The 7,872-nt window shown below is 42.9% G+C and overlaps 1 pseudogene across 1 annotated transcript; it reads left to right on the top strand.

Moving 5' to 3' along the window:
* Nucleotides 1-5,568: 5,568 nt before the first annotated feature.
* Nucleotides 5,569-6,740, top strand: LOC306663068 (V-type proton ATPase subunit E 1-like; annotated as a pseudogene). The gene has a single exon. The product of its transcript is annotated as a V-type proton ATPase subunit E 1-like (transcript).
* Nucleotides 6,741-7,872: the final 1,132 nt, after the last annotated feature.

Below are 7,872 nucleotides of genomic sequence, written 5' to 3' on the forward strand. Positions count from 1 at the left end.
CACTCAAAATGTCAAGTGCAAGAGATGAAGACACGTAATAGGAAGCCTGCTTCCTGAATGCTCTTTCTGGCTCCACCACCAGCAAGTTATCCACTTCTGTGGGCCTTGGCTTCCCCACAGGAAGTCAAAATCCCTTACAGATGATTTCTAATGGCTATTGCAACTAGGATAATCCACGAAATAACACTAACAGAATTGCTGAACCCCTGCTGAGCCAGTTGATGATCATATTAGATGAGGCTACGTTTTGCATATATATATATATATATATATATATTTTTTTTTTTTTTTTTTTTTGTGGTGCTGGGGATTGAACCCAGGGCCTTCACACTCTACCAACTGAGCTATCTCCCCAGCCCTGTTTTGCATATTTGATTCCAAGAATCTGGTTGTCTTAATGTTTTATGGTCATGAGAAGCTTCCCTGCAGATTATCAATCTCCTAGTTCTTCTAGAAACTCATATTACTTAAATGTCAACTTTATTTAGGCCTTTAAAAAAATCCAAAATACCTGGAATATTTGTCCATCTCTGAAGTGCTGTGCTGGCAGAGCTTGTGTGAGTGACAAGGACTCCTTGAGGTCCCATGGGGCACCAGTGTTCCTTCTTCATGGTCCTATAGGGAAAAGACATGCTTAGGGTCTCCAGGTCTGGATTTGAGTTAGTCCTTCACCCACGTGGCAGAAGGAACCTTTTAACTATTGAGTGAGACATCAAGAGACAAGGGGATTTCTAGAGATGGAGGCAGATTTTTGCAGGAAATGTATGGGATCAGTATCACAAAATCCTGAACACGTCACCTGTAAGGAGGTGACATCCGTCAAAGATGATGAAGGGAGGTTTGAGAGGAGGCCATCCTGAGAAAGCGTGTTGAGTTCTGTGAGTCTCATTCCCTCTCCCCAAACTAGGAAGATTGTTTGGAGTTTATAAAGTCCTCTAGATAGCGTGGGGCTCTTCAGGGTTGGGGCACAGTATCCCTGAGAAATCCCGAGCCCTGGCGAGTGTGGTGCTCTGGGGCTGCAGCCCCGCGAGAGGGCTTTCCCTGGGTCCTGCACGGGTATTTCCTATGGGCCAACTGTGTCGAGGTGATCTAAAGTCATTTTACACCTTTCCTGAGACAACCTCCTTCATGGGGGAATTGGACTTCAGTGGAGAGAGGGTTTCTATGGAGTGGACCACAGATATCCAGGGGAAGGACTGAGGGGACACTCCGAGACTGTGCCTCCTAGGTCAGGGGGATTGTAAGACTCCATGCAGGTACCCACTAGAGATGGGCGTGGCTGCCATCTGCCAGGCCTGAGCAGGCCGTCCGCAGGGAGTGGCAGAGGGGAGGCTGGGGTCCTTCTCCTCCAGTCTTGCTCCATGTGCTCAGGAGGAAACCTAGATGAACCTGTGATGTGGGCAGATGGGTCAGGGAGAAAGTGAACCAGTATCTGGAACAGAGAAGACTGAGGTTCCCTTGCTGAGCTTCTTGCTGGGAACGCAGTCATGTAAGTTCCTTGGGGTATCAGGCTTAATTTCCTTAGAACAGCCCAAAGGGTCTCAAGTCTGCCGGCCTTTCATCCACCTAATCACATTTGAAAGGACCAGAGGGAGAGAAAAATAAAGTCACCTTCTGAATACATCACAGGCTCAACTGTTACCTGTCCTGGTTGCTCTTAGATGGTGCCAGCTAAGGCGATTTTGTTGTCCTCACGATCTTCTGTTTCTTTCTCTGAATTAGTGTTAATAATACTTCTTTGCGTAGAACAATGGTAACAATGATGGCCAAGTGTTTCTCTCTTGATAAGGGTCTGATCAACGATATCTTCTTCCAAAGCTTCTGGCTTAAATTATTTCATAAAATAATACTTTTGATTTGATTACAACTTGTTAGAAAGAGGAAGAAATCTGGACTATAAAGCATGTTACAATACCTTGATTTTATTCTGATGAAAGGAGCGCTTTCCCATATTCAGGGCAGCTTTTCCATCCTCTGCCAAGGCAGACGGGTAGAGTGCCATTTTCCCTTCTTTGTTTGAGAGCCAGCCATCGGAGCAGGATGATTTCCATCTCTCTTTCCCAAGAGATGGAGGATGGGACTGAGCTCCTCTCTAATGAGACTACCTGACAAACCACTTATTTTTAATATCCACAGTAGCTATCTGTTTTCTCAGAGGGTATTTAGAGCAAGAGTAAAAGGACATTCCGCTCCAATTATGTCTGAGAAATTGTTACTTCTTCCTCCAGTGGCTATTGGGGTGACAGTAAACAGGTGACAGACCTTTTTAAAAGACCATTAACAGATCCGAAAGAGATGTGAATATCCCTGATCTCCTGCCTCCACCTCTTCACATGGTAAAGAAACTCAGACTCGAATGAATGAAACTGCTCACTTGCCATGGAGCTCCTCTTACCTTCTTATCCCTTAGCTAACATGGTCTTCCTGGGAGCAAGGTGCATGTAGCCCTTTGTGACTGCGACTCTGTGGAATGCAGAAATACAGGTGGCATCCACCTGGGGATTTCAGGATGCTCCGGAACTGCTGCTCATTCACTGGGTAGAGAGGTCTGTACGGACTCCTCAGGGGGGATGAGTGGCAATTCAGCAAAAGATGATTTCAGGGAACATAGCTGATATTTCTGCTGCTGTCATGCTGTGCTGGGCAGAGCCCTGTCACCATGGATCAAAATAAAGATGACACACAGGTCCATCTGTATCAGAAATGGAATGGCATAGGCCTGGGCCCCATTTAGAGTAGTAGAAAAGGTTCTGCTTTTGTTCTCAGCAGAGTCTATTTTCTGGAGCACAAATACTGAGAAACCCAGGAAGAGCGGATCATGTTCTGTGTATGAACTGTCTCTGGATGGATTTAGTTACACATTGAAAACGATTTCATCAGCTATTTAGTAGAACTTTTGAAAAGGTATGTTTTGGTTGATAACAGAAAATTCATCTGTCAGACTTTCTCTTCTTTTAATTAAAAAAGTTTGTGGATGACGTGTGAGTAGTCAGGCAGTACTGAAGAGGATTTAATCAACAGTTATGCCCTATTCTAACCTTTCTAAATTCGAGAAATTTCACTCCAAAGAGACAACCATTTCTTAATAGTCCTTTTCTCACCCTGGTATTTACTTCTGTTCTAAAGGAATTGCACATGCTGCCATTTCTCTGTTTATCCATTTTGGACATTCCCTATTGTCTTCCTATTGTGAAAGCTGCCAATGCCAAGATGGGGTCACTTATGTCAGAACCAAAGCAAAGTGGTTCTGGGATCAGCAGGTTAGATCTATTTATCAGTGCTTCCTTGGTAACAGCAATCATGCGGCAGAATAGGATTCTATCTTTGACTTCAGAAAGCCCACACTGACTGACCGTTTGCAAGATGTGTTTGGCTCTCAGCTCGACCAACATCTATGTTCTCTTCCACAGTATGAAGTTGTTGCTGGGAAAAGGTGTCTTGGCCTGATACTACATCTTCCTCTTCTGCATGCAGATAAGACCATATGCTATTTCTCACCAACGCAATATGTTTGGAAGTGACTGTTTTTGGCCAGCATGGCTAAGAAGCAGACATGCCTTCTCTACTCTCTCTGTCTCCTGTCTCCAGTAACAGTTGATAGTTCTCGAGTAACTTTGAAAACACATTAACGATGGCGGGATCTTTCTCAGTCTCAAACCTAAATGACTGTATGTAGCAGGGATTTCCCACCTCCCGCTTCATAGCACACCAACATTGACAACCGCTGTCGTTTTAATAAGTGTGGCAGTTTGAAGTTTTTCTTCTCATACTAGATGGAGTTACTCTAAGTAATTCCACTGGCAATTTGGAAACATGTAAGAACTGAACCAGGCTTAGAGGACAAAGGAAGTCTTCTCAGATGAAGATTATGTTAAGTACGGATGAGTCTGTGGTTTGATTGAAGGATCTGAAACTCAAGGAATGGTCTGGGCGAGAGGCATAGCCTAGGGAGATTTCAGGATTTCAGCTTCTTCACTCCTGAGAGCTAAGTGGAGTCTTTGGCAATTTACACATCATTTTATTTATTTGTCCCTAAATAGTATGTCCTTGGAATTTCAGTCATTTTACAGTTTTTTTAATTTTTTTTTACTAAGTACAGTTCAAATCTTTTTCTGTAGAACATCAGATGTATTAAATAATAGTGTTCATTATAATGTAAATTTTAAGCTGGTGTATCTGACTTAGAATTTTCATTGCTTTAAAATATCATCTGTATGCTGATGATTTGTATATCTTTATCTCCGGTCTCGACCTCTGTGTTGAATTCAGACTCTTTATCCATTGGTCTGCCTCCACAGCAGTTTCATTTGAATGTCTAATAGGCATTGCAAATGTGAATGAACAAGCAGAGATTTAGATTTTCCCATTCTCCAAAATCTCCATTCCCCAACTCAAAAAAATTACAGGATAGGTATGATTTATCAAAATGTATAAATGCATTCTACTGTCATGTATTAGAACAAATAAAAAAATCAAAAAATTAAAACATAAAATGAAGAGATAAAGCATGGACTAATAAAAAATGTACACACACACAAATAATTACAGGAGCCCCTTGCCATTACCGGACATCTGTGGGTGATTCCTGGGGTTCTTCTGTACTCATCCTTACTCCTAATTCCCAACTTGAACTTTAAGTTCTGTTTCTAATACAAATCCCTCTCAGTCCAATACTTTCCCCTGGCATCACCTGGTCTGGGCTTTGGGGTCACTCTCCTGGGCTACTGCAGAAGCCTGCCATCTGTGCCTCTGAGTCCTTGCTGTCCTTCCACACTCCCGTTCCCAGGCAGCAGCAGAACCATCCCCTTCCGGCTCCCCTCAGATGACTCCACTCCCCTCTCGGCTGCGCGCTTCCCCACAGGCTACAGGGCTCTGCACTCTGGATTCCTTGTTCCTGCCCCAGGATCAGTGGCCTTGCGCTGCTCTCTTGCCCAGGCTGCTCACCACTTGGGGCCCCTGCACGCATCCTTCACTCTGTGTCCACATCTTGTCAGATGGCTCTTCCGCGTGTTTCAGATCTCAGCTCAGAAACCACCTGTGCCTCCTAACCTCTCCTCCAGAGGGGCCTCCCTCCCAGACACACCCTAGACCCAGGGATCGCAGCACTAATCTCTACTTGGATTATCTTGTTCATTACTCTCTCAGCTTATTTATTTTTGGTTTGTTGAACTGAATGTTTTCTTCTGTTCACTGTAAAATGTTTGGTGGCCTCCATGGCCTCAGCCAACAAGATAGATGATAGTAAGAAACTTCTCTGCCCCACCCCAGTTTTGACAACCCAAAATGAATATCTCTAGTCATTTTCAAATGTCTCCTGGAGGTCAAAATTCTACCCTTCCCAACTGTGAGAACCTCTGGTCTAACCTATGGACGAGCTAGGTTTATAGTGGGGCTGCCCTATCCAAAGGCCCCGAGAGGGTGTCCCACAGTGTGTCTGGGTCTTTGTTCTTGGTGTGTGTGTGTGTGTGTGTGTGTGTGTGTGTGTGTGTGTGTGTGTGAGTGAAATATTCAAAAGTAAGATTTAACCATGATTTCCTTTCATGTTCCCATTTGAAGGGTTGTGTCGGAATAGTCCTGGGAATGATGCAGATTTAAAGAAAAAGGATCTAAGTATTTGAAGAGAGAGATTTTAAAGAAACAATAGATGAATTTAATGATTTAAAGAAAAATTAACTTTCCTACACAAGTCAACGTAAAAGAAAGAGTGCAATCAAAATGAAGCAAAAACAGAAAAGTACAGGAAGTCGGAACCTCTTTGGGTTTGTTCGCCCTGTTGGTCCACCACCCTTCCTGGTCACTGAGCTGGAGCCAGGTGTCCACCAACCTAGCATCGCTTTCACCACGGCTCTCAGCCATGCTGACGTGCAGAGGCAGACAAAGCACATGATGGCTGTCATTGAACAAGAAGCCAACGAGAACGCAGAAGAAATAGATGCAAAGGCAGAAGAAGAGTTCGGCATTGAGAAAGGCTGTCTTCTGCAAACCCAAAGACTGAAGATTGTGGAATACTATGAAAAGAAAGAAAAACAGATTGAGCAACAGAAGAAAATTCAGATGTCCACTGTGATGACTCAAGCAAGGCTCAAAATGCTCAGAGCAAGAGATGACCTCATCACTGACTTACTGAACGAAGCAAAACAGAGACACAGCAAGGTGGTAAAAGACACAACCAGGTACCAAGTGCTGCTGGATGGACTGTCCTCCAGGGTTCATACCAGTTGTAGGAGTCCCGGATGATTGTTCGTTGCAGGGAATAATATTTTCCTCTAGCAAAGGCTGCAGTGCAGAAAGCTATTCCTATGTATAAAATTGCCACCAAGGAGAATGTAGATGTCCAAATTAATCAGGAGCCTTACCTGCCTAAGGAAATAGCTAGTGGAGTTGAGATCTATAATGGGGATAGCAAAATAAAGGTTTCCAACACCCTGGAAAGCTGGCTGGCTCTCATAGCCCAGCAGATGGTCCCTGAAGTAGGAGGAGCCTTGTTTGGTACAAATGCCAACAGGGAATTTTTGGACTAAGCCCTTGGGAGGTGAAATTAATCCACTGCTTACTTCTAAGAAGCAGGATTGTCTATGTAGCTTGCCATGTAGCTTCTTCTTTATTGTTCTGATATTGTATTTATGGATGGATACCCATCTGTAGCTAATGCCCTTGGCCTGATGTTAGCAATGAGAGGTTTCCTTGGTGTGATCGGGACCCACTTGTAGTTCGTCTGAGGTACCATAGCATGAAGAGGAGGGGTCAGATGGTGCTGCCTGGACTACAGCAAGTCCCCGGTTCTTTTCACTGTTGTGATTACCTGGTCTACATGGTGGTACGCTTGGTGTTCCTTGCCCTTCTGGTGGTTGGGGGTGCATTCCTTCCAGCAGGACGACCTTCATTGTTACCTATTTGGGCCGAGAATTTTTCTTCATCTGTAAATGTGATTTAAAATTTAAGCCATGAACATTCTTTATTTATTAAAACAAAAGATTTATGTAAAAAAAATATTTTTTACAAAAACATATTTTATGTATGCATTAAGCCAATCATCAATTAAAATGTTATTTTCCTGCAGGATTTTTTTGTTGTTGTTGTTGCTGTTCTGGGAATTTAGACCACAGGCAATTTACCAGTGAACCACATCCTAAGGTCTTTTTTTATTTTTTATTTTGAGAAGGAATTTCACTAAGTTGCTTAGAATCTTGCTAAGTTGCTGAGACTGACCTTGAACTTGCTGTTCTCCTGCCTCAGACCCCTGAGCTGCTGGTATTTACAGGAATGCACCATTGCACCTGGCTGAAGTTTTGATGTTTTAGTCTACATCAGATTTTAAGTTATTTGTTGCAAATATTTTTTCTTTCTAAATTAATGTTCACTTTTATACCTCATTTTATGCTAACATCCGTTAGTATTATCTTTTCTTCCACATTTTTAATGGTGCATTACTCCTGTACATAACGTTGGGATTTGTTGTTACATATTCGTACACACACACAATATAACAATATAATTTGGCCAGTATCACTCCCCAGCACTCCCCTCTCTCCCCTCCTCCTGCTCTGTTGCTTCCTCTACTCTACTGATCTCCCTTTGCTTTTCATGTGATCACCCCCACCCACCCGGCCTTGCTTTTCCTTTTTACTCCCTAGCTTCCACATGTGATAGAAAACATATGATCTTGACCTTCTGAATTTGGTTTATTTTGCTTAACATTATAAAATGACATAATTTCATTTCTCTTCATGACTGAATAAAATGCCATTGTGTACATATACATTTTCTTTATGCATTCATCTGTTGATGGACACCTAGGCTGGTTCCATAGTTTGGCTATTGTGAATTGTGCTGCTTATTATAAACATGGGTATGCATGTATCACGATTCTTT

This window comes from Sciurus vulgaris (assembly GCF_902686455.1).
Source record: "Sciurus vulgaris genome assembly, chromosome: 6".
In the NCBI taxonomy this organism is placed as follows: domain Eukaryota; kingdom Metazoa; phylum Chordata; class Mammalia; order Rodentia; family Sciuridae; genus Sciurus; species Sciurus vulgaris.